Source organism: Vulpes lagopus, chromosome 9, assembly GCF_018345385.1.
Source record: "Vulpes lagopus strain Blue_001 chromosome 9, ASM1834538v1, whole genome shotgun sequence".
NCBI classification, from domain to species: domain Eukaryota; kingdom Metazoa; phylum Chordata; class Mammalia; order Carnivora; family Canidae; genus Vulpes; species Vulpes lagopus.
This window is the reverse complement of record NC_054832.1, coordinates 23,503,270-23,530,646: the sequence shown is the minus strand read 5'-3', so window position 1 is coordinate 23,530,646 and position 27,377 is coordinate 23,503,270. Positions and strand designations below refer to the sequence as shown.

Genomic DNA, 27,377 nt, shown 5'->3' with positions numbered 1-27,377 from the left:
TCTATGTGATTTTTGAGAAATAAATATTAATCCACACACCACTCTTTAAAAGTAATCTGTATTTTTTTGCTCATGTCATTGGCTTTAAGATTGTTCATTTTGTCTTTGGTATGCTGAAATTTCATTTTAATGTGTCTCAATTGGAATAATTATTATTTCTAGTCCTCTTTGAGATCTCCTGAGCATCTTAAATCTGTTTCTTTCTCAGTTTAGACAGTTCAATAAATATTTTACTGATTATCTTTTTACATATTGCCTCTTTTCTAATCTCTCCATCTCCTTCTGGAATACCACTCAATCATACTTTAAAACTTACCACAGCTCTTCCTTGTCTCTTAACCTATCCTACATGTTTCTTATCTTTAAATCTCTTTGTGCTAATTTGCAGATAACTTTTTTCTAACCTTTCAGTTCCTCTTCTGTCTTCAACTATGTCTAATTTTCTTTTACAATTATCCATTGAAGTTACACTTTATTGTATTTTTCCTATTTCTAGTTCTCTGTCTTTTAAATAAAATCTTTTGGGCCTTCTCATACTTTTCTATATGTAGATATTTTCAGTTTCTTCCTTTTTAAAAACACAGTAAGTATATTTTATACCCGGTCTCTAAGAAGCCCAATATCTATAATTACTGTGGGTGTATTTCTGGTACTCATTCTTTCTGCTGATTCTGGGATACAATGCCATGAATCCTTATGTGCTTGATATTTTTAACTGTGTTCTGCTTGTAATCTTGAAAAATTACCCATGTGGCTATTTCAAAGATTAAAAAGCAAGGGAGGGATCCTTCCTCTGAAGATCCACCTTGGTTTCTTGCAGGCACCAAGGGGCACTGCAACTGTCCAGTCACTTTGAAATGTATTCACAATCTGTAGATTATTTTATAACTAGTAGATAGTTATTAATTTGGATTGCAAATGTGTTATTCAATCAGGCTACAATTATTTCTTAGGGCTTTTCCTCCCCTCTATTCTGTACGACTCTAAGGCAACTCTGTCTGATTTCCAGGAGACGGTGGGCAGATTTACTTCCGGTTTACCTTTATTCTAATGCTGTAATTCTCTGAAGCCCTAGTTTAATGTAGGAAGAATCTCTTCTCAGATTTCTTATCTTGGGTGGTTAGTAGGCCTTGGGCTATAACTTCTATTGTCCTTATGTTTAAGCCATCAAAACTAAAGTGCAGTTTACCTTTGATTAATAATTGCCTTTGTGGCAAAAATTGCTCCAGTACTCCCTTACTCTTGGGTTCCAGGTTTCCCCTAGACTTGGCCTAGTAATTCCTTACTACCTCATCAGCTTTTTGATGGCTTTTGAAAGGTAGTCATAAAATATTTTAACCAGCATCTGTTGTTGGTTTCAATGGGAGGATTAGTTTGAATAACCCAACCTGCTATATCCCTGGAAACAGAACAAGACATGCAACATTTTCTAAACAAATTTCTTAAATTGAGTTTGAATCTAAGTCTGATTCAAAGTGGAACAGGACTCTTTGTAAAAACAAACCTGGCCAGAAATTAAATTCATGAACCCACCCCAGGGTCTCAGAAATAGTAATACTATTATTCTGTAATAAGTATGTACTGGCAAGAGTTTTGCAGTGTGCTTTTCAGGGAATCAAAGTACAGCTGAAAACTGAATTTTAAAAATCAACTCTGCACTTGAAGAGAAACTTTCATAATTGTAGATAGAGAAACAAAGGTACCCCTCAAATAATAACAAAGAGTCTTATTCAAAGAAACAACACCTCAATCAAAACTGCAGTGGTACAATTATGGGATAGAAAGAACGGAAGAAGGTCAAAACATGGCTAATAATCAAAGAACAGAAATTGGAGACATGGAAGCCAGTCTGACCAGAAATCTTTAGGTCACATAACTAAAGGTTTTATCAATTTCATAATAATGAAACATTACAACTTTATCATTCATAGGTTTAATTTTGTTATATAACCCTAATTAATTTAGACTACATTATGTATATCCACTTTACTAAAGTTTGAGTTCAATCATTTTTTTAAAGATTTGTTTATCCATTCATGAGAGACACACAATAAGAGAGAGAGAGAATGAGAGAAAGAGAGAGAGGTAGAGACACAGGCAGAGGGAGAAGCAGGCTCCATGCAGGGAGCTCGACGTGGGACTCAGTCCTGGGACTCCAGGATCACGCCCGGGGCCGAAGGCAGGAGTTAAACCGCTGATCCACCCAGGGATCCCCCAAGTTCAATCATTTTTTACCAATCCTTTTGGACTTTTTAATAAACATCCCAAGCTAAAAAGTGTATCCAGGTAGCATCACAGGTAAATATCTGGACCCAGATCTGTGCTTTTTCTGGAATGTTACCAAGGCAGGTGTCTATCTACAAAATTAAGATGCATCTACATCTACAAAATTAAGATGCACATATATAAAGGAAAGGAAATATGTGGTGTGGTTTTTTGTTTGTTTTGTTTTATGTTCTGGGCAGGAGCATGGAGAATTGATTTTCTAGCAGAAATATCAGTACTTTGGAAGTTCTATAATTATGTGACATACACATTTTTTTTCTGTTCATCTCTCGTTTTAAAAATTCTGTTATCTAAATGTTTGACCTCTAAAAGACGGCATTATTAACAAGCTTAATCATAACATTTCAAGTTAAAATGGCTTTTTATGGAAACCTTCATTACTTGAAAGGCTTTGTCATCCACTTTCTTGATCAAAATAGGTAGTGACCTGTAAAGCAGCCAAGAAATTTGTACTTGCAGTGGATTTTTCCTGATGGATGAAGGAGCAGGCAAAGATTCTTCCTGGTAAAGTGTGGGTGGATAATTTTATGTGACAACCACATTATGAATGAGGCAATATGAGCATGAAGTAGTTCACAGCATTTACTTCTATCAAGTTCTGCTGATTAAAAAACCAAGGTGTGGTTCAAAAATTATCTGAGCCTCCAATAATTTTTGGCTTCTCTATAAGTCAGACTATATGAGAATACACCAGAGGCTCTGGAAAGGAAGCCATGTCATCATTGGCAAGAAGAATTCTAGAATTGGCCCCAGTTGGCTTAACTGAGCCTTCCAATACAGCATGAAGGATGGAACTGGTGCATGTAATGGCATGAAGCCTCATATATTAAAACTGAATATCACTCATAGCAGTTGTAAGCTTTATCAGAAATCCTAGATACAGGCATCTTTTCAAGATCTCGAGCACTGAAAGGATCTTTTGTAATATTGCATACTGTATAACAAACATTGTTGTCATCAGCAGGTTTGGATCTTCTGGGAGTCTGTAGTCTGTCAAGGCCTTTGGCAGAGATTCAGGTAGAGAAACATTTACTTTAAAATGATTAATGATTCCCAACTCTACTTTGCCAAGGACCACGCTTTTTGTCCTCTCTTTTTAGTCATTGATCCCGAAACACTTCTGTAACTTACTCAGCTTTCAAATTAACGTGTATACTTTGAAAAATATACATACTTGATTAGATCTTTCTTTCCCCTGGAAACTGACCATGGCAGACTCTCTTGGACAAGTACTGTATAAATATCTATTTAATCAGTATTATTATTTGAATGGTGTAATTTAATTAGTCCATTTCTAAACCACATTTATGGGCCAGCTGGTAAAGTCAGGATTCCAAGATATGACCTTTATTTGATAGGGTTTTAATAATGCATTTACTGTAACAGTGTGTAGCACCACATATTACACAGTAATACCATTAAACTGTTCCACAGTAAACAATATAATATCTAAGACTCATTTTTTTCCAGTACATGTGACCTAGAACTAAGAAGGCAAAATCTGAGATGGTTATGAATATAAACTCTTATAATTTACTCATATTAGTAAAGAAATATACTTAAATCTTTCAAGCAAGTGAAAATTTTTGCCTCGTATTTCTTTTTCTTAAAGTGCTTTGCTGTAATGGAAGGCTCTTTTTTCCTCCCTTTAGGTAGGAGAATAAGAGGGTAGAAGTACTGTGTTTTGGTAGGTTTATGAATGTATGCATGTGTGTGTGTATTTCCTGAAATAGCAAAATAATGTAACCATTAACAAAATTTACTATGTTTTTACTTAAATATATATTTAGGTCTCAATTTTTAAATTGATCAATTTTCTTTTGGAGTGAGCAGAAAAAATTAAACAACAGGAAACAAAAAAAACAGGAAACCATTTTAGGGGTCAACATATCTCATCACTGTTTATTTGTTTAAAAAAAAAGATCTGTTGAGAGAAATAATTTATGAGATATCCTCAAACTGGCAAAGTTTGGTAGGAAAACTTGCTTAATAACGGGAGGTAGACAATCCATGCATGGCTCCCTGGTAGGCGGAGGCAATTTATACAAACTTTTTAAAGCATCTATCAAACTAACAACTCATCCACAATGGTTATGACGTTCTACAATTTTTTTTTTTTACGTTCTACAATTTTTTTTTTTTACGTTCTACAATTAAGAATTATAAAAACTCTCCATCTTTATTGTCTTTTGACTTATATTATAAAAAGTGATTTTTTCAAACTGAGATCTATTGCAAATAAAACCTTGCAATCTTCCCCTTACAAAAGCAATTCTCACACCCATGCATGAATGCAGGTATCTTTATATATCAACCATTTCTGAATTTCTTTTTTTAAACCTTAGTGTGTTTTGTTCCTTAGATTATTGCACAAGCATTTATTAAGCACCCTATGTAACAAACCCTGTTCTAGATGTAGAAAATTGACAATAAACATATAAAAAACTCCTATATCAAGAAACTCATGAAGGGTCCACAACTATCACTCCTGAGTCAAAAAAGCCACTATTTTTTTTAAAGTTTTATTAAGGTATTACTAATATGAAAGCACTTCATATATTTAATGTGTACAATTTGATGAGTTTGAACATGTGCAAACATCCATGACACTTCACCACAATTAAGGTAACAGACATATCCAACACCTCTGAAACTTCCCTGGTGCCCCTTTGTTTTGTTTGTTGTGTTGTTTTTGGAAGAGTACTTAACATAAATTCTAGCACTCTTGGAAGTGCACAGTACCACACTGTTAACTACAAGCATGTGTTGTACACCAGATTTCTAGAACTTATTTATTGAGCATAACAGAAACTTTTGCCCACTGAACAATGATCCCTTCATTTCCCTCTCCCCTCAGCACCTAGCAACCACCACTGCATTATCTATTTCTATGAGTTTGACTATTTTAGATGTCTTACATTAGTGGACTCTCACAGTATTTGATCTTCTGTGGCTGGTTTATTTCATTTAGCGTGTTGCTTGAAGTTGTCTTCTTTTTAAAGGCTGAATAATGTATATACTACATTTTCTTTATTTACTCACCTGCTAATGTTCACTTGGATTGTTTCCATTTCTTAGCTCTTATGAATAAAATTAGCTGCAATGAACATAGGAGTGAAGATATCTGTTCAAAATCCTAATTTTAATATTTTGGGTGTACACCTTAAAGTAGCATTGCTAGATCATATGATAATTCTATTTTTAATTTTTTTAAATAAACTCCATCTTGTTTTCCACATATGCTATACTATTTTATCTTCTGACTATGTGCACAAGGGTTCAAATTTTTCCACATGCTCACTAACACTTATCTTTTGTTTTTGTTTTTTTGTTTTTTGTTTTTTTTTTTGGTAATAGCCATCCTACCAGGTATGAGGTGATATCTCATTGTAGTTTTACATTTCCTTGATAATTAATGGCACAGAGCATCTTTTCATATGTCCATTGGCCATTTGTATATCTTCTTTGGAGAAATGTCTGTTCAAGTCCATTGTCCATTTTTAATGGAGTTATTTCCTTTTTGCAATTGAGTTATAGCTGTTCCTTACATATTTTGGAAATTAATTAACTCCCTATCAGATATATGACTTGCAATTATTTTCTGTCATCCTATGGATTGACTTTTCATTCTTTGTTAGTTGGTCGTTTTCTTTGCTATGCAGAAGCTTTTTAATTTCATTTAGTTCCAATTGTCTATTTTTGTTTCTGTCACCTGTGTTTTTGGTGTCATACCCAAAAAATCATTGCCAGGATTTGAGTCAAAAGACTTTGCCCTGTGTTTTCTCCTATGATTTTTATAGTTTTGGGTGTTATGTTTATGCCTTTAGCACTTTCTGAGGCGATTTTTGTATGTGGTATAAGATAATATTCTGATTATATTCTTTTTTATGTAGATATTTTCCCATCACCACTTGTTGAAAAGAATAATATCCTTTCCCCATTGTGAATTCTTGGTACACTTGTCAAAGATGAATTGATTATGTATGCATGGGTTTATTTCTGGGTTCTCTATTTTGTTCCATTGGTCTGTCTGTCTATATTCATGCCAGTACCATACTGTTTTAATTACTATAGCTTTGTAGTATATTTTGAAATCAAAGTGTGAGGCCCCAAGGGTTGTTTTTTCTCAATATTGCTTTGACAGTTTGCGGGTTTTTAAATGATTTTTTATGATTCCAAATGAATTTGGGGGTTTTTCTTCTATTTCTGTAAAAGTTGTCACTAAGATTTTTATGTCTATTACATCAAATGTGGGGGTTGTTCTGGGTTGTGTGAACATTTTAACAATATGCATGAATATAGATTGTCCTTCCATTTGTTTATGCTTTCTTTATTAGTTTCACCAATGTTTTACAGTTTTCAGTGTATGAGTCTTTTATTTCTTGATTAAATTTAATCTTAAGTATTTTATTCTTTTTGATGCTATTGTAAATAGGATTGCTTTTGGGGCACCTGGGTGGCTCAGTGGTTGAGGGTCTGCCTTTGGCTCAAGTCGTGATCCCTGGGTGCTGGGATCAAGTCCTGTATCAGGCTCCTGGTGGAGAGTTGCTTCTCCCCCTGCCTATATCTCTACCTCTCTGTGTCTCTCATGAATAAATAAATAAAATCTTTATAAATTAATTAATTAATTAATTAATTGCTTTCTTTATTTATTTTTCTGATATTCCTTTGTTACTACATAGATATGCAAATTATTTTTATTCTATGTCCTGTAATTTACTGAATTTCTTTATTAGCTTTAACAGGGTTTTTTTTTGGGGGGGGGGGTTCCTTAGAGTTTTCAACATACCTAATTATCTGCAGCAGAGATAATTTTACTTTATCCTTTCTGATTTAAATGAATTGATTTCTTTTTCTTGCCTGATTGCTCTGGCTACAATTTCTAGCACTATTTGAATAGAAGTGGTGAGAGTGAGTTTTCTTTCTTCTCCCTAATATCAGAGAAAAAGCTTTCAATTTATTATAATCGAGTATGATGTTAGCTGTAGTTTTCCATATAAAGCTATTATTATATTGAGGTCCATTGTTTCTATGCCTAGGAGTTTTCATGAAAAAGTGTTGAATTTTGTTAAATTCTTTTGCTGCAATTGTTGATATAACCCTGTGATTCCTATCCTCAATTCTGTTAATGTGTCATATTTATTGATGTGTGTGTATTGGAATACATTTGTGTCTCAAGAATAAATCTTACAAATAAAGAATAAATCTTACTTGATCATGACATATGATCCTTTTAATGTACTCAAAGTAGTGACTTAGTTTGCTAGTATTTTTTTGAGGATTTTTGCATCTATGTTAATCAAGGGCATTGGCCTGTAATTTTCTTGTTTCTTGTGGTGGTTTTGTCTGGCTTTGCTATCAGGGTAATTCTGGCCTTGTAAAATTTAGTTTGGAAGTGTTCTCTTCAGTTTTTTGGAAGAGTTTAAAAAGAGCTGGCATTAATTCTTCTTTAAATGTTTGGTAGAATTCACTAGTGAAGCCATCTGGTCCTGGACTTTTCTGTGTTGGATGTTTTTATTACTTATTAAATCTCCTTATTCATTACTGATCTGTTCAGACTTACTTTTTCTTCATGATTCAGTCTTGGTGGTTTTGTATATCTAGCAATTTACCCATTTCCTCTGTCATCCAGTCTGTTGGCAAATAACTGTTCACAGTAGCCTCTTGTGATCCTTTTTATTTCTGTGGTATTAGTTGTAATGTCTCCTCTTTCATTTCTGATTTTATTAATTTAGGTCAGTTTTTTTTTTTGTTAGACTAGCTAAAGATTTGTCAATTTTGATAATGTTTTCCAAAAACCAACTCTTGGTTTCATTGATCTTTTCTGTTGTTTGTGTAGCCCCTATTTCATTTATTATTGCTCTAGTATTTAGCATTTCTTTCCTTCTGCTAACTTTAGACTTAGTTTGTTCTTTTTCTAGTTCCTTGAGGTATAAATTTAGGAGTTTGTTTGAGTTTTTTTTTTAAGATTTTATTTATTTATTTGTTTGTTTGTTTATTTATTTATTTATTTATTTATTACAGATAGAGGAGAGCAGGTAGGAGCAGAAGAGATGGGAGAAAGTATCTAAAGCAGATTCTGCACTGAGCATGGAGCCTAATACAGGGCTTACTCCTAGGATCATGAGATCATAACCTGAGCCAAAATCAAGAGTCAGACACTTAATTGCCTGAGTTACTGAGGCATCCCTAGATCTTCCTTTTTTAACGTGGTTGTGTATTGCCATAAAATTTCCTTTTATAACTGCTTTTGCTACATCCCATAAGTATTGGTACATTGTGTTTTAATTTTCACTTGCCTCAGGGCATTTTTCAGATTTCTCCTTTGATTTCTTCTTTGACCTATTGGTTGTGCAGGAGTGTGTTGCTTAATTTTCACATATTTATGAATTTTCCAATTTCTCTTCTATTGATTCCTAGTTTCATATCATTATTTTGGAAAAGACACTTGGCATGATTTCAGTCTTCTTAAACATGTTAAGATTTGTTTTAGGGCCCAACATGGGATCTATCCTGGACAGTGTTCTATGGATGCTTGAGAAAAATGTGTGCTGTACTGCTGTTGGAGGGAAAGTTTTGAATATGTTTGTTAGGTTTGTTTGATCTACAGTGTTGTTCAAGTTAGCTATTTCTTTATTGATTTTCTGCCTGGACATTATCAATTATTGAAAATTTGATATTGAAGTCTCCTACTACTACTCTTGTATTGCTATGAATTTCGTCCTTCAGTTCTATTAATTTTTGTTTTATATATTCTGGTGTTCTGATGTTGGGTACACATATATATTTATAATTATTATATATTCCAGGTGCATATCCTTTTATCATTATGTAATATCCTTTTTGGTGTCTTGTGATAATTTTTTACTTAAAATGTATTTTGTTGGGATCCCTGGGTGGCGCAGTGGTTTGGCGCCTACCTTTGGCCCAGGGCACGATCCTGGAGACCCAGGATCGAATCCCACATCAGGCCCCGGGGCATGGAGCCTGCTTCTCCCTCTGCCCGTGTCTCTGCCTCTCTATCTCTCTGTGACTATCATAAATTAATTAATTAATTAATTAATTAAAAAAATAAAAAAATAAAAAAGATAAGTCTTTGTGCCTAAATAAAAAAAAAATGTATTTTGTTTGATACAAGTAAAACCACCCCTGCTCTCTTCTGATTATCATTTGCTGACTATCTTTTTCCACCACATTAACTGTATATGCCTTTAATTCTAAAGAAAGTCCCTGTAGGCAGCATGTAGTTGGGTCTTGTTTTATAATCCATCAGCCATGCTATGTCTTTTCATCAGAAAATTTATTCCATTTACTTTTAAAGTAATTATCCTTAGGGGAAAAACTTACTACTGTAATTTATTCATTGTTTTCTGTTTTGTGGTTCTTTTGTTCATCTTTACTTCTCTTACTATCCTTCCTCTTGTTTTGTTGATTTATTGTGGTCATATATTTTTATTTTCTTTTGTGTATATTTTGCATGTATTTTTTGTAGTAATCCTGAGGCTTACATAAAACATCATAAAACAGCCTATTTTAAGCCAAAAACAAATAGCATATAAAAACTACTATTTTTACTTCTCTTGCCCAATACAATTTATGTTATTGAAATCAAAATTTACATCTTTTTTTCTTTCCACATTACTTTTCTTAAAGATTTTATTTATTTGTTTGTTCATTTATTTATTTATTTATTTATTTATTTATTCATGAAAGACACAGAAAGAGAGAGGCAGAGACATAGGCAGAGGAAGAAGCAGACTCCATGCTGGGAGCCAGATGCAGGGCTCAATCCAAGGACTGTGGGATCATGACCTAAGCCAAAGGCAGACACTCAACCATTGAGCCACCTAGGTGCCCATCTTTCCACATTCTTATTTAAATTCTAATTAGTTAAGATATAGTGTAATACTGGTTTCGGGAGTAGAAATTAGTGATTTATCACTTACATATAACATCCAGTGTTCATCATAACGAGTGTCCTTCTTAATACCCATCACCCGCTTAGCTTGTTCCCTACCCATCTCCTTCCATCAACCCTCAATTTGTTCTCTATCATTAAGGGTCTTTTATGATTTGCTTCCCTCTCTTTATTTCCCCCTTCCCTATGTTCATCTGTTTTGTTTCCTAAATCCCATATGAGTAAAATCATATGGTATTTGTCTTTCTCTAACTTGCTTCACTTAGCAGAATACACTCTAGCTCCATCCGCATTATTGCAAATGGCAAGATTTCATTCTTTTTGATGATTGAGTAATATTCCATTATGTGTGTGTATGTGTGTGTTTATGTATATATATATATATATATATATATATACACCACATCTTCTTTGTCCATTCATCAGTCGATTGGAACTTGGGTTCTCTCCATAGTTTAACTATTGTTGATAATGTTGCTACAAACATTGAGATACATGTAGCCCTTTGAATCTGCATTTTTATCATAGTTTACAGCTTTTTGTATTGTAAATTTATTAATAAATTTTACAGTTATGTTATATTCATATTAAATTAATAGTGTTTTATATACCATCATTACAGTATTCCAGTATTCTGTATTTGTTTATATATTTATCATAACCAGGGTTCAGGTACTTTTGCATTGTTTAGCATCTTTTTGTTTCAATTTGAAGAGTCCCCTTTACTATTTCGTATAAAGCCGATTATATATTATTAACTCCCTTAGTTTCTATTTGTCTGGGGAAGGCTTTATCTCTTCTTCATTTTTGAACTGTTCAGCTATGTACAATATTCTTGCTTGGTAGTTTTTTTTTTTCTTTCAGCAGTTTAAACAACTCAACTCCTGTGTGGCCTGCAAGGTTTCTGCTAAGAACTCTGCAAATAGTCTTAGAGTTCTCTTGAATGTGACAAATTTTCATTTGCAATTTTCAAAATTCACTTTGTCTTTGGCTTTTGTCAACTACCTTATAATGTGTCTTCATATAGACTTATTTAGATTTATCATATTTGATATCCTTTATGCTTAATGAATCTGAATAAATAATCACTTCTTTCCCCCATTTGGGAAGTTTGGGTTATTATTTCTTCACAAATTTGCATGTCATCTTTGTGCAGCAGCCATGCTAAGCTCTGTATGATTCTAATTTTAGTACAGGAACTGCCAAAGTGAGCACCAAGTCATTATTTTTTTAAATAAGCTTTCTGGTAACTGTAGTATCCACAGTGGTAATAAATGACCCATTCTTATGAAATGCAAAGCTAACTTGTCACCCCTCTACTAAAAATTCCATGCTCTTTAGAATGACCTTTGGCTCCTCAGGGTCTGGGTCCAGCCCATCTTTCCAACCACATCTTTACCCAATGCTTCTCTTTCCATCCTTTCAAGCACAAACACTGGCTATCCTGGAGTTTTTTATTTTTTGTTTTTAATTTCAAGACCAAATATTCTCAGTTTATTCATCCATTTAGCAATATTGAGTGTCTAGTGTAAGCGAGTATCATCCTAGTTAATGCACAGAAATCACTCCTATCCACTGGAACTTCAGTATCTAATGGAATACCAGAAATGTCAACTCACTTCCAGTGTCAATTTTTCTATTATTGGGATTTCACAAAGAGCTTTTTACAACATAGTCACAATTAAAAAACAATAAATTTTGAGAATTTTATAATTCTTAATTATATGAGGTGATATCATTTTCTTAGTGTGATAAGTGCTTTTGAAAGCATCAATCAGTCTAAGCACAGAGCTAGTTAACAGATACATGATTTATGAATAAATAATTAAATGGACCATCATTAAACATCCCTTTGGATCTGAGCTGGTTTATTTTAAAGTTTTGTCTTATTTTTGTAGTATATCCTTATTGATGACAAGATACTTTCAAGAAGCCACTGCCCTTTCAAAATTTTAAGACTGCAGGTGCAATTCAGTGGTACATTAAGGACCTCCTCGTATCAAGCATTCAATTAACATACCTGAGATCCTCCAGTCTTGGAGACATATTCTTCAGAGTCTCTATTCCTCCAGGAGAGAGTACTCAATCAGAATTTCCTAAAGGCTACCTGCCTCCCAACAATTTTCTTCCTCGTGTTATCTTGTTATTTCACAGGAAAAACCCTACTGGTTATTTACAATGTGAAAATTTTAAAGGTAATAACCATAAAAACTTTTAAAGTTTTTATGGAATAAGCAAAAATATGTAGAAAAAATATTTTCTTTTTCTTATGAATTAGGGCCTTGGAATACATTAATTTGTAACACTGATTTAACGTTCACCTCATAGTAGACTCTTTATGAAGGAGAAAACAGGACCAAAATGCAATTCTCTGACGCCACACAGGAAGGAAGGAAGGAAGGAAGGAAGGAAGGAAGGAAGGAAGGAAGGAAGAAGGAGAAGAAGAAGAAGAAGAAGAAGAAGAAGAAGAAGAAGAAGAAGAAAGGAAGGAAGGAAGGAAGGAAGGAAGGAAAGAAAGAAGGAAGGAAGAAGAAAGGAAGAAAGAAGAAAGAAAGAAAAGAAAGGCAGGCACCTTTTTAAAATCATAGAGCAATGGGAGAGGCCTCAAATAAGAAACCAGAAAAATAAAACCTTAGGCAAACAGCATCACCTCCATGTAAGTCATCCATCTTCCGGTGTTTTTATGTCTGCTTTATTGCCAGACTTCTTTACATTGCAGAACCACTGGGTAGAGGCCATGCCTGCCTCTGTGTTGTGGATATTTTCTCATATATTATAAGTACTTGGGAAACATTCTCTAGTAATAATGATTCAAGAAAACAAATCACAAATAGTACATGCTGTTGCACTACCTGTTTATTTACTAGCTCTCTCTAAAATATAGATTATTAGTTTGGAGCCTCTACTTCTACTTTATTCAATGCACATTCCTAGATAAGAGGCAATGTTACACCATTCTGAAATACACTGTGTGCCTGCTATATAGGTACAATTGGATTCCACATGAGTTCTTACCTTAACTCCTCTTAATACTTTCTCAAAGTTTAATACATGTCTGCCCCAGGTATGGTCATATTTCTTCAGAGCCTTTTCAGGTCCTGCTTGGGTTTTATGTTTTGTAACAAAAATCACTTCTATTTAACATGTGATATACTCCCAAACTTGTAAATAATGCAATTTTATAAGCTTCTTTAAAGAAGCTCACATTTCATTGCCTGACTGACAAACCTTTATGGAAATTGTTGCTTAAAAGTCTGTAGTCACTTTTACCAGAAGCTTGACACTGATATCTTGGCTTGGCCTATTCATATGGTTCATAAAACTTTATTTCCTACAAAATATCCTGACATTTCTAAGTCAGTTTGGACCCCTTGCATTTTTTATTAATTATGTAAAATTTTTAAACAAAAGCATTATTGTATTAGTTTTGATGAAAAGAATAAAAATATATAGTTACTAAAAAAATATCCTAATTTTTCAACAGTGTGCTTAGCGTTTTAAATATTTTACTTCTCTATCAAAAAAATCTGGATTATTTTAGGTGAATGGGAAGGAAGACTCCATGAAGAGAGGGCAGTATTTAACATGGTATCTGAAAGTTATGTAGAATAAACATGAAGTTGATGTAGGAGGAAAGTATAAGTATGGAAGTGGAGGGCTAACATAAGCAAGGTGGTAGATAACCTAATATGAGCAAATCTTTCAAGGAAAAACAGCACAGGAAATAGGGAAGGAAGGAAGGAAGGAAGGAAGGAAGGAAGGAAGGAAGGAAGGAAGGAAGGAGAAAGAAAGAAGAAAAAGAAAGAAAGAAAGAAAGAAAGAAAGAAAGAAAGAAAGAAAGAAAGAAAGAGAAAGAAAGAAAGAAAGAAAGAAAGAAAGAAAGAAAGAAAGAAAGAAAGAAAGAAAGAAAGAAAGAAAGAAAGAAAGAAACACAGGCATAGGATGCAAGAGGGATGTCAGGATCCCTGTCAGAAAGATAGGTTTAAGTCAAAACTTAGTAGTACTTAAGAAATTGTGGAGGGAAACAAGTAGGATTATCCAGTGAATAATCTGAAGCTCAGATTACCTTGCAATGAGCTGACAGAGACCAAGCACACCCCCATCCCAGTGAGAGGGACTGCACCTGAGTTCAGCTTCCCTTGGGCCTGAGTGCACCCCCTTCACCAAGCAACTGGCATTTTCATACAACTGTCTGAAGAGCTGGCATAGATACTCATATTAAACTTTGACTCTTACATCTATCAAAATTGTTCCCCCACGTGTACTACCAAGAAGTAGCTCAGCAAAGGAATAGTTACCCACACCTGTAATACAAACCTATGCTGTAACCAGAAATACAGGGTCCTCAAAGCATCTCCCTGGAGGAGGATGAGATATCAGTGGGCTATGGTCTTCTCTTGCTTAACCTTAATATGTTTCCCTATGAAAGCCTATTCTTTATACTCATACCCCCAGAATATTATGGAACTCTCCCAAATCCACATCTTTATGATTGCTTGATATATTTTTTTTACGATTTTATTTATTTATTCATGAGAGACAGAGAGAGGCAGAGACACAGGCAAAGGGAGAAGAAGGCTCCATGCAGGAAGCCTGACACGGGACTCCATCTCGAGGCTCCAGGATCATGCCCCGGGTGGAAGGTAGCACTAAACTGCTGAGCCACATGGGCTGCCTGATATTTTTAATCACTCTAAATTACTGTTGATTTCTGAGTTGTGCAATTTCATTACAGAAGTACTCACTATCCTGAAAAGAGTGTATTTGAGAAAGAACCAACCAGAATGCTGGAGACAAGTCAGGAGTTGGGTTAGATGATAAGATCTTAGAAGCCTTAAACTTTGAAAATATTTTGGTATTACTGCCCTTGAATATGGGCCATGATAAAATCAATCCCTAACTATTAAGAATGAAACATGTATAGGAAAAAAAAAACAACACTTCAATATGTTTCTAGGTTTCCTGACAGAAAAACCCTAAAAAGGTTCATCAAGACTGAACTATCTTCATCTTTATGACATGCCTGTTTTTCAGTGCTCTAAGGATAGGCTTCACTGCCCATGGGCAATCCACCCTTGGTTTGAGGCTGGCGCTTTGTAGATGAAAAGTTATAGGGATATTAAACATGACAGTGGCAAGGAGCATGAGATGGACGAGAGAACTAAAGGGTGTGGGAGTAAAACTGATTTTAGGATTAATTAGGAAAGCAGACAGGCAAGAAAGAGAATTAATCACAATTCTCTGTTCTGAAAGTGGGTGACCGGGAATCAGTAACAGTGCTATGATGGCATTCCCAGAGAAGCAATGAATATGAGGAGAAAGAAAGAGCAGAGGAGGAGAAAGAGGAGTAGAAACAGAAGGAAAAGAATAACAATAATATTATTATTGCAGTTAACTTTTACTGAGCACTTACAAAGTGCCAAGAACACTTCTAAGCAGTTTATTTGCATTTCCTCAAATGTCTATGCATGTGATTATTCACAGAAGGAGTAGCCTGCTATACATGAACATATTTATGGCTGAACATATGTTCTTTGCATCTCACTTATACATATATGGAATTTGTACAGAAATGTGTGGCTATATTTCTCTCTTATACATAGTGATGGTTGAGTTCTTTAGGGGCCTGAGTCAATTGCTCTAGCCACATGAAATATAAGTCTTACCCTTGAGAACTTTCTATTACATGAGTTAAAATGGAAGATTCTGTAAAGCACTGCTAGGGCCAACAGCAGTCTGTCCTCAATTTGTGACTTTAAAGGGTGAATATTAGGTAATACCTGTGTAAAATAATTGGGTTCATCTGTGATTTTGGATTTGGACCTCCTAGACCACTGTATGTGTATAGTCCTCTATCATAATTTTATCTGACCCAAATACAACTGAGTCATTGTTAAGGGCTTCCAGTGGTTTCTGATTATTTCCTAGTGTTTTTGTTTTGCTTTTTGAATTTTGTTTTGTTTTGTTTTGTTTTCTAAGCAATTGCCTTCTTGGCTTCTCTACCTATGTGTGAAAACATCACATAACTAACATATCCAAAACAAACCCAGTAACTTCCACCCACTTGTAGACGCTATTCTGTGATTACCAACACAGCCGCCCCTTCTCTCTTGATTCTTCCATTACAGAAAGTGAAAAATTGTATATAGGCATCTCTCATTTAATATTAGTGATTCATTTCTGAAAACTCTGACATTCTGGGCAATAAATGCCAAACAGGAGCTTATTTCCCACTATTTTAAATGGGAAAGCTATAGTACAATAGACATTAATGCTAAACCCTCAATCAATCTTATAAAGCACACATACATAAAATGCCCATCCATGTATAACTAAAAACTAACATATTATGATATAAAATATTAAAATATTACTTATCAGTCTCTAAAAAATAATGTTATTAGGAAACATGTACAGAAACATGAAATTTATAAACAACATGATATACCCCAATAAATAAATTAGTTGAAAAAATGCAACAAAATTTCCAGTAAAAAACAAAGCAATTTCTTATGATGACATATCACTTGTCAAGTCAGGTGGAGACTTAAAACTTAAAGAAAGTTGAGAAGGAAGGAAGAGGAGGAATGCTGAAAAAAAATCACTATTTGTCATCAGTTGTGGCTGAAGACGGTGCTAACAAATGAGTAGAAAAGCAGCAATTTCAGACGTTCCAGTCATTTGTTTCTATTTAACAAACTTAGTGGCTTAAAACACTAACTCATAGTTCACTTAACTCTGCTAAACTGATAGGGTCTCTGAGGAAAAGCAGTGGTACCACTTCACCGCCATGAGAACCTCGTACTCCCAAGGCCAGTGCCTTGCTGGTCAGGAATGACCCACACAGATGCATTCATGAGCTTTTGCAGCAGAGATTCAGTCATCTCTCAGGAGGTTCTTTTCCAAGATCAGACCAACCTCACAACTGGCAAACTCACATCCTCTCCTATTAGGAAAAACTCTCCAAACTTCTCTTTGAGATGACTCTGTGCACTTCATCCAAGTTCAGAGCACCATTCTTTTCCTTTTGCCTCACAGAATACCATATGACCTTATCTCTACATGCCTTGAAAAACACAGTACAAGTTCCTCCTTCCTACAGCTGAAGTGGAATCATGAAGAGCTGTTTTTCTTTCATTTGGTTCCTTTCTAACTCATTTTGTACCATTTAATCTATTGTTTATAATATGGACAAACATAATTTTAACTGTAAATACTATCATCCTCTTATCTTAAGAGCTTCAGTGACTTTCCATTAAAATCAAGACCAACATTCTTCCAAACAGGACCCATAAAGTCCTGGAGGTTCTGCCTCAAAACTTCATCTTCCTCTTTCTCTCTTAGTTCCAGCCACTCTGGCTAGCTTTCTGATCCATATAACATTGTTTGGCACATGATCGTCTGTCTACTTCTCTCCATTCCTCACTACCTCTTCCCTGCCAGTGATCCATTTTATCTATTTAATGTCCACTCTTTTTAGATCTCAGCTTAGATAGTACTTTCTTACAAAAATTCCCTACTCTTCCATCTTCCAGGTTTTACTAAGCCACTTTGTTAAACATGGTAATTATTACCCTCCCTGTACCTCTTCTTTATAGCACTTAAAATATTTTGTGGTTATACTTTTGTTTGGATGATTCTTGTTTTAATGTCTTTCCCATTAATCCATAAACTCCACGAGAGTGAAGGATCACATCTGCTAATTTTCCTTGATTTTTCAGGATCTAGCATGTGGCTAGCACATAAACAATGTCTATTAATAATAACGAGCTAGTGTTTAGCATGAACCAGTGTGGCCCACAGAACATTCCCTGCAATGATAAAGTCGGACCTTGCTTTTTATGTTCCACATTTTTCTCCTCTTGTCTGAGACTGTCACTTCTTGCTTCCAGGTCCATAGTACCAAGACTTGGTCTTTGCTTTCATAAACACTCAATATAGGTAGGGATTTTGAAAACCAAACCTTTCCTTGTTAACCCCTCAAATACCTCTGTTACACATTGTTGCAGTGTTCTAAATTAAGCATTTTGTATCTATCATCTCTCTTGTCTGTGTGCAGGAAAAAAAAATGTTTTTTGCTCCAATGATGTGATCTCTCTAAGTATGGAAGGAGTTCTAAAGGCCCTCTGGTGGGAGGAGTTCTTTCCTGCTCAGAGACCAAGGGAGACACAGATTCTCCATTTGGGCAGCAACCATGACACTTACTGCATAGCATCATTAAAACCTTCCAAGGCAACAGTAGCTGGGAGAGTTTCTACTTAATCACTTCATACCCAATAAAGTGTGCATTACACAATATTTTCATAATGCCATGGTAACCTAATGAGTCATCTTCCATTATAGGCAAGGATACTTGTGTCCGTGATCAGGGCACAGTGTCATCAAAGCCAGGATGGAGGCATACTGACAGATTCTTAGCAACTTTCTTTTTTTTAGGCTTTGTGATAACCATCCTAACATTTGCCCAAGTCACTGAGGCAACAACTTAATCCTTGCAAAATACTTTCATTATGTGTTGGGATTTTCACATTTTGAAACTATTTCAAATTGATAAAATTTCAGGAGACCAGACTTCTGATGACATTGTGAAAGTCCCTAATCTTATCAATAAAATATCTCCAATTTTTGATGAAGAATAGGTGACTTATGGAAAGTTTTCCTGCATATGATGATTGGATTAGCTGTGATCACAGAGATGACTTTTTCCTGATATGGATTTCCAACTGACTTCCCGATCTGTTATCATTCATTTCTTGTTTTGAAATGTGGCATTTTCTGCAATTAATATTTGCATTTTCCATTTCACTGAAAGCAAGAAAAAGCAGGTTTTACCACCTCATTTTAGTAAATGATTAGACCTATTAGAATAATGTTGTGATATACGAATCCATCCAATCTTTGGTTAGTTTGTCCTCTATCATGCACTAACATCCTGATTTATTTTCTTTTTTTTCTTTTTTTTTTAATTTTTATTTATTTATGATAGTCACAGAGAGAGAGAGAGAGGCAGAGACACAGGCAGAGGGAGAAGCAGGCTCCATGCACCGGGAGCCCGATGTGGGATTCGATCCCGGGTCTCCAGGATCGCGCCCTGGGCCAAAGGCAGGCGCCAAACCGCTGCGCCACCCAGGGGTCCCCTGATTTATTTTCTTAGTTTGTCTGACTGCTAGAAATACTGAAGATGATATAATTATTTATTTTAAGATTTCAAAATGTAGTTGAGAATAAGCAAATAAATCAAGGCAATATATAATTTAGCACCAATTTAGTAGAACAACAGAGCATACTAGAGAAGTTCAGAGAAAAGGGAGCTCAGTGAAATTTGAAGAGGAAAGATTTCTGGGAAGAATAAGTAAATTTTAACTGAACCTAAAAAGGGATACAGAGTGTAAGATTTACCTAGAGAATGAAGAGAGCAGTGAACAACCCAACTAAAATAAGTTATCAGAATATAAGGACAAAGATATAAAGAGAAAAAAAAAAGTGTGATCATGGGACAATGAGATGGGGTAAGTGGGACAAATAACAAGAATGACTGGGATTGAATTTATTTATTTATTTATTTTTAATTGGAGTTCAATTTGCTAACATATAGCATAACACCCAGAGCTTATCCCGCCAAGTGCCACCCTCATTGCCCATCACCCAGTCACCGCAACCCCCTCGCCTACTTCCCCTTCCACCACCCCTTGTTCATTTCCCAGAGTTAGGTGTCTCTTTTGTTTTGTCACCCTCACTGATATTTTCACTCATTTTCTCTCCTTTCCCTTTATTCCCTTTCACTAATTTTTATATTCTCCAAATGAATGAGACTATATAATGTTTGTCCTTTTCCGATTGACTTATTGCACTCAGCATAATACCCTCCAGGTCCCTCCACGTCCAAGCAAATGATGGTATTTGTCATTTCTAATGGCTGAGGAATATTCTATTGTATACATAGACCACATCTTCTTTATCCATTCATCTTTCGATGGACACCGAGGCTCCTTCCACAGTTTGGCTATTGTGGACATTGCTGCTAGAAACATTGGGGTCCCAGCGTTTCACTGCATCTGTATCTTTGGGATAAATCCCCAGCAGTGCAATTGCTGGGTGGAATTGAATTTATAAATGCAGCATTTGGCTGAATTTCACCAAAAAGCAGTCAGTTCCATTACCATTTTCTATGTGTTAGCATAGGAAGTAATGGACAGCAAAGCCAGGAAAATCTGGTTTTAAATCCTAGATGTGCTACCTCCTGGTTATGAAGCCTTAGATAGTTATTTAACTTCTATAAGCATCAGTTGTCTCATTTGTAAAGCAGGGAAGGGGGGAGTTGCCTCATGATTTTTATCATTATTATTATACAAGACAATGCATGTAAGGGACTTAAATACTCATTATGTTATCAGCTTCTCTTATTATAGCCCACTGATAAATTCCCAGCACCCAGAACAGTGTCTAGCATATATTAAGTCCCCAATATATTTTTATTAATTGAATTAATTATTACTACTAAAACCTTCCCAAATCATTCAGTCTTTTATTCATCAAGAGTCAATATTTGCTTAACAGGTAAAAGAGTAAAGGCGGTTTAAAGAAACAATCTCATCTAGTAATAAAAATAAATAAAAACACACATTCAAACAATGCTTAATTAACAATGTCATCAAGAAAGAACAAAGAGACAGTAAATAGAACAAACGACAAAATCAGCTATAAAATTTCTGATTATATATGCTGCTAGGAGGTATTATGCCTATAACATATACCCACTAAATTCACTGTAATTTTCAAAGAGATATTAGAGAATGAAGAGCATCCTCTCATCTCTATCCCAACACATACACATATTACCAAAAGTTTTGAAAACAAATTTAGTTCAATATTAACTATAAATTTTCAAAAGGCTCTTTAGTTCCTATGATTAGTACCTATGTTTAAATAGGCTGGTCAAGTTAATTCTTTAATAGTATACTAAAACTAAATTTAGTGATGTTTTGAAATATGGATTCAAAATATTCAAAGGAATGTAAAATGCGATATAGAAAGTATGTTACTATGTTTTCATTTATATTACCTAGAAATGGCAAAAAAGTAGTCTATGAATATGTGACAAAATAATGAAGAAATCTGGTAACTAAATCAGCTCCTTGCATTTCAAATATCAGTGCAAAGAGGGCCAGATGGTGAATTGAAAATCTGCATGAGTATTGACTTTTAATGAAAACACTTACATGCTCTTCATGGCCACAATTAGTATAGCTTCTCTGCTCTCCTCCCTTGATGCTAGGACCTTGTTAGATTGACCTCTTATGTCAATAAAACCAGCTTGAAGTTCACATGCAAACACATTCATAGCAAGCAACCTCCCCAGTTAGTTACGAAGGTTAATCAAGGTAAAGCCCTTGGTAGAGGCAGGATATTTATTTCTAAATTGAAAAGTCCTCTTGATATTAAAGTTTGGAGGGAAAAATATTTGCTAACCCTATAAAATTGAATTACCATCAAGCAAGGGAAGTGGTTCTGCATATTTCATACATGAAAAGAAAATATTTGGTATCCATTCAATTTTTTGCTCTAAGTCCTGTCTTAGAGACTTTGAGCATATATGAATGGAGAAAAAGCACTTAAATTACTGTGATACCATTCCAACATGGTTTTTCTCACTTTCTTCCTGGAGACTTTCCTTTCTTTTTCTTTCTTTTCTTTCTTTTTTCTTTCTTTCTTTCTTTCTTTCTTTCTTTCTTTCTTTCTTTCTTTCTTCTTCTTCTTTCTTTCTTTCTTTCTTTCTTTCTTTCTTTCTTTCTTTCTTTCTTTCTTTCTTTCTTTCTTTCTTTCTTCTTTTTCTGTTTTCCCTGCTCTCAAAAAGTTAAAAGAATATTCAGGATACAAAACAGCAGTATTCAGACTTTACGCTTCATAAAAACCTCATCTGAACAGCTGGTGTTCGGAGCTGTTGGAGAAAGATGGACATCTGCTATACAGATATCTTGCTTTAACCAATATTAGTTTTCTTAAATTTGTAAGTAATATGGATTGGGATATCCATCTGTCCATGTTCTTGGTGTGAATATGAGCATTGTAGCTTTCAGACTTTTCTTCCTCAATATTTACTTTCAAAAAAACAAAATGAGAAAGAGCTAAAAAACCAGCAATAGGTCTTATATACCACAGAAAGGATCAAGGAAACCTGCATTTAAAGTTGAAGATAGTATTTCACTGATAAGGACATTGAAACCCATCATCTCTCCTTCTCAATTCTAAGACATGAAGGATCTCATAAATGTTAAGCACCTTCAATATAATAATGTCTGTAGCAGGATTTTCAGACTTATTACATGTGGGGTTTTTTTTATATCTACCCTATCCAGAAATTGATTTCTTTGTACACTTTTCTCTTGCACTTACATCACTAGCAGTTAAAACCAACAATCTTCTTGTGAGTATTTAACAGTGGGCTAAACAACCACAATTAATACCTTCTAAGGATGTTCATTATTGAGTATCCTGTCAAATTTACATCGGAAAATTTCATAGTAAAATTACAGTGGAACAATCAAATGAATGCTGTGACAATAACTGCTATAAAAATAAAAGAAGAAGGTATTCATTTTAGGAGGAAGAGTCTACAAAAACATAATAGAAAAAGCAAAACTCCAGCTATACTTAGGAGACCAGATAAAGAAAAGTGATACATTCCAGTGTGGATGGCAGAGAGAAAGTCATGTGAGACAGAAAAAAAAATACATGGGTTCTTTGCCACTTGATCACTAAAAACTGTGTCATGTACCTATTGTTTATCCCCTAGCACCTTGCCAGGCAGAGGGAGGATGGGAGTAGAAAATATCCTCCATCACTTAAACGTGTTTAGTAATTAGTCTGAGAAAAAATATTTTCTACTTACAGATACATACAGGAAAAATGAATAGTATAAATGCTGGGTGATATGGTTTGTCTTAGGAAACTTTATGCAGGGTAAGTCAGTGTGATCTTTACTTTTTTTTTTCAATTTTGATGGGTAGAAAAATAGAGGATATAATTTTAAAGGAGAAGAGAAATGTGGGGGGAAAGCAGGTGAGTTGCTAGTGCGATACCACAGAAACACAGCTAATATAGGTGTTAAGATAATGGACTCTGTTGTCAGTTAGACTGGCTTGAGTATTAGCTTCCTATATTAACATATGACTTAGGACAAATTATCCAATATCCCCGTTCCTCAGTTTAACTATGTACAAGATGGTGATAATTGTAGAACTGATCTCTAACTATTGTTACACAAAATTAGTATATATAAAGAACTCAGATAAATTCCTGGCACATCACAAGTACTTAATGAAAATGAATCATCATCATCATCATTGGCTACAAGATAGTGTCTTAAATGAATACAAGAATGCAACAATGTGTGAATCAATGTAAGTGAATGGACAATAAGGAAACAAGCCCAGACAGAGTAGAGATGGTGAGAACTACACTTGGAAGGATTCTATCAGAGCCTAGATTATTTTGTTTAGGTTCCCTCCTTCCTTTATTATATATGCTCTGTAAAGCCAGAGAAGGCTTAGAGTCAATCAACCAAGGGATGTACAAGGAAGGCTTCCAGACTGGGACACATCTGCCTTTGCATTTTAGTTCTAGCCCTCAGGCTATTCCAACTTGATCTTGGAAACTTGTTTATATCTCAGCTTTCTCAGTCAAAAATCAGGAAAATAACAGAGTCAACCTCAAAGTGTTGCTGCAACTGTTAAAAAAGAATGCATGGATAGTTAATTACCACAATGACTGGAACACGGTATTTAGTAAATAATGACTTGATTATCTTTATTATCTTTCTTCCTTTTCTTCCTGAAAGGAGCATTTACAGTATAAATAAAGTACTTATTTGGGTGTGTATGTGGGGCTGCAGGTGGGATGGGTTTTGATATTAGCCTCTAGGTAGAAAACTGCATTTAACCAGATTTGAAATGATGAAGTTGAAGACAACGGTGCAATTATAAAAAGGCAAGGACAGGAGAGATAAAAGATAATGAGGACGAATCAGTTAATCATCTGAGGTTGCCTGAGAAACTACAGGGTGTAAAGACCAACAGGTCTGTGGATTCCAATTAGCAGCAAAACAAGGCACTACCGACTCAATCACTAGTCAATAATGACCTCAAATGCTAAAAGATCTGCATAAAAACTTGTAGGTCTCCTATGCATTACTTCAGTTGAGGCCCATAGCACTTTTATAATGTGAATCTTACTATGTTTCTTATTTTATAGATAAGGAAAAAAAATATTCCCAGAAAGAAAGGTAACACTCCCAAGTTTCCCTAGGCCAGTAAGTGGTAAAATCAGAACTCTCATTCTGGTTTCGGATTTGAAATTTCATGGTCTTTCCATTATATTATTGCCTTTCTGGAAATTAGGTTGTCTCTAAGGTCTTGTCTGTGTAAATCAATTATGATGAAATCATTTATGGGTTTTCCAATATTTAAAATTGAATTTGACCAAGTGACTTTTTATGTCATTCCTGACTCTGATTCAGTAAGAGTGTGAATCCCCTAGAGTTGGTCTGGGTTTACTCAGAAAAACTGAAGCCAGGGATTGTCTTCAATCCACAGGCATCATTGTGGATGTAAAAAAGGGCTGTTTTCTCACTGATTGTTTCAAACTGGCACAATTTACCTGACCTTCTTATAGTCCTAAACCAGGTGAGAAGCAGACATAATTTGAATGTTCGCTGGCAGAGTGATTCTTAAAGTGTGGTTCCCAGCAGCAATAGCATTCCCTGATAATGTATTTGACATACAAATGCTCCATCAAGCCCTTTCCCAGAATGAATGAATCAGAAACTTGGGGAGAGGCCCAATCACCCGTGTTTTAACAAGCCTCCCAGTGGTTTTTGTTACACATTAAATTTGAGAACCATTGATGTTGAAGAACACCTTACAAAAGCATAAGCTTCATAGCATAAACTATGTTGTGTTCAGCATAGTATCCTGATCTTCCAGTAGATGCCAGTTATCTAATAAACGTTCAATAAATCAATGACTAAGGACAACACATGGTAGGCAGTGGCACTATCTGCAGCTTTAAAACTCACATATATCTTAATTTCATATTTGCAAGTCATAGAATTTGCTTCCTATACCTTGACAAAGTTTTTAAAGTATTTATTGTGCTGGTTGTAACACATTGCTCCTAGAAATCAATAACTGGCACATTTATTTACAGAGAGTAGTCAGGCAAAAAAAAAAAAAAGATCATCTGGACACAGTGCCTCAGAAAAGATAAAAATTAAGGAAATATTGAAATAAATATTAGCATGAAATATGCAAGAATGAAAATAATAAGAAATTTACAATTGTATATGTTTTTCACTTATATAGTATTACTCATCTATAATAATATAGTTCAAGAAGACCCGTGAAAGTGATTAAGAGAGTGAAAGCAAATACCTAAACAAACTGAGATACCAACTCTCTTAAAGAAAGTTTCCCTAATGACCATAACCCCTGCTATTTATACCTCTTCATAGTCCTCTCCCACAGTGAATTTGGTTAGACTCCGTGTAAGAAACAGAATACATAGAGGACACTGCTTGGTTTGTAAAGCCACATCACAGGTAGCCTTTCAGCTACCACCCTGGCTTCTTGAAATAACTCTACAGGTAATCAGCCACCACAGATACAGCCCAACTCTCCTGAGACAGGGACGCCTGGGTGGTTCAGCAATTGAGCATCTGCCTTTGGCTCAGGGCGTGATACCTGAGTCCTGGGATTGAGTCCCACATCGGGATCCCTGCAGGGAGCCTGCTTCTCCCTCTGCCTATGTCTCTGCCTCTCTCTCTGTGTCTCTCGTGAATAAACAAATAAAATCTTAAAAAAACAGAAACAAAAACAAAACTCTCCTGAAACAGCCATTTTGTACAAAAGCGGATCAGCCATATGGAGAAGTCACAGAGAGAAGGTGTTGCCCAGGCAGCTTACAGATATTCCAGCCAGGCCAGCTGAGGCACTAGCCATTCATTTTTTTTTTTTTAAAGAATTTTATTTTATTTTATTTATGATAGTCACAGAGAGAGAGAGGCAGAGACACAGGCAGAGGGAGGAGAAGCAGGCTCCATGCACTGGGAGCCCGACGTGGGATTCGATCCCGGGTCTCCAGGATCGCGCCCTGGGCCAAAGGCAGGCCCCAAACCTCTGCGCCACCCAGGGATCCCTGCACTAGCCATTCAAATGAAGCATCTGTCTTAGATGTCCAGCTCAACTAAGCCTTCAAATAACTCCTCTCAGCTAAACCATGTAACAGCAGCTTCATAACAGACTCGGGGGAAGAACACACGAGTCTAGTCAGTCCATGAGAGAGAATAATAAAGTACTGTTTTAGGCCACTACGTTTTAAGGTGGCCATCTACACATCAAAAGATAACAGAAACACTAATGTTCATTTTAAAGAAACTTTATGTTAATAATCCCAGTGATAAAATATGTACATGAGTGAATGAGTCCACTTTTACTATTTGTAATTATTTCTATCCATTTCCTTTAAAAGTCACATGAATTTAGATTTGCTACTCAAACATGTGAAAAATAGCCACGAAATTCTATCCCTTTTGCCCATGCATTATGGTCAACAAAAACCTGGCAAAAGCTGAATTTCATACCAGAGAACTGATGCAGCTTTGTGTACACAATTTCACTCATCAAATTACTCACCGTTGAGCTCTGAGCCATAAGAGGTAGAAAAAAAAAAAAAAAAAAAAAAAGAACAGTGCGGCAGGTACAAAGCTTAGAATATAAGTGAATGAGAATGGCTGAAAGATAACTCTAAAAGGTATGCTTGAGGAGGTTAATATGCTTAGTAATATATAAGCACATTTATATTTTTATTCATATAGCTACTCTTTGTACATTGATAAACCATGGATAAAGAGAAAAAAAAGATCATTTACTATTAAAGATATTTAGCCACTGCTTCTGTCAACCCCACATTGTTGTGAGGGAGAAAATGTGCAGAGAAAAGGTGATAATGTATAGTGTAGTTCTGTATTTTAGAATATAAATCACAGCAAGGAACCAGATTGTTGCTAGAATATTATTAGCGTGGCTCATACAATACACAATAATGAATCCATCTACTGTGCATAGGTGAATACCAGGAAACAACTTCCAGATCATCATTTTTTGATGTAGTTTGATTA

At 35.1% G+C, this 27,377-nt stretch overlaps 1 non-coding gene across 1 annotated transcript; it reads right to left on the bottom strand.

Moving 5' to 3' along the window:
* Positions 1–11,315: 11,315 nt before the first annotated feature.
* On the bottom strand, positions 11,316–11,419 carry LOC121499190. Its single transcript, XR_005990034.1, has one exon. It is a non-coding gene; the product is annotated as a U6 spliceosomal RNA (small nuclear RNA).
* Positions 11,420–27,377: the final 15,958 nt, after the last annotated feature.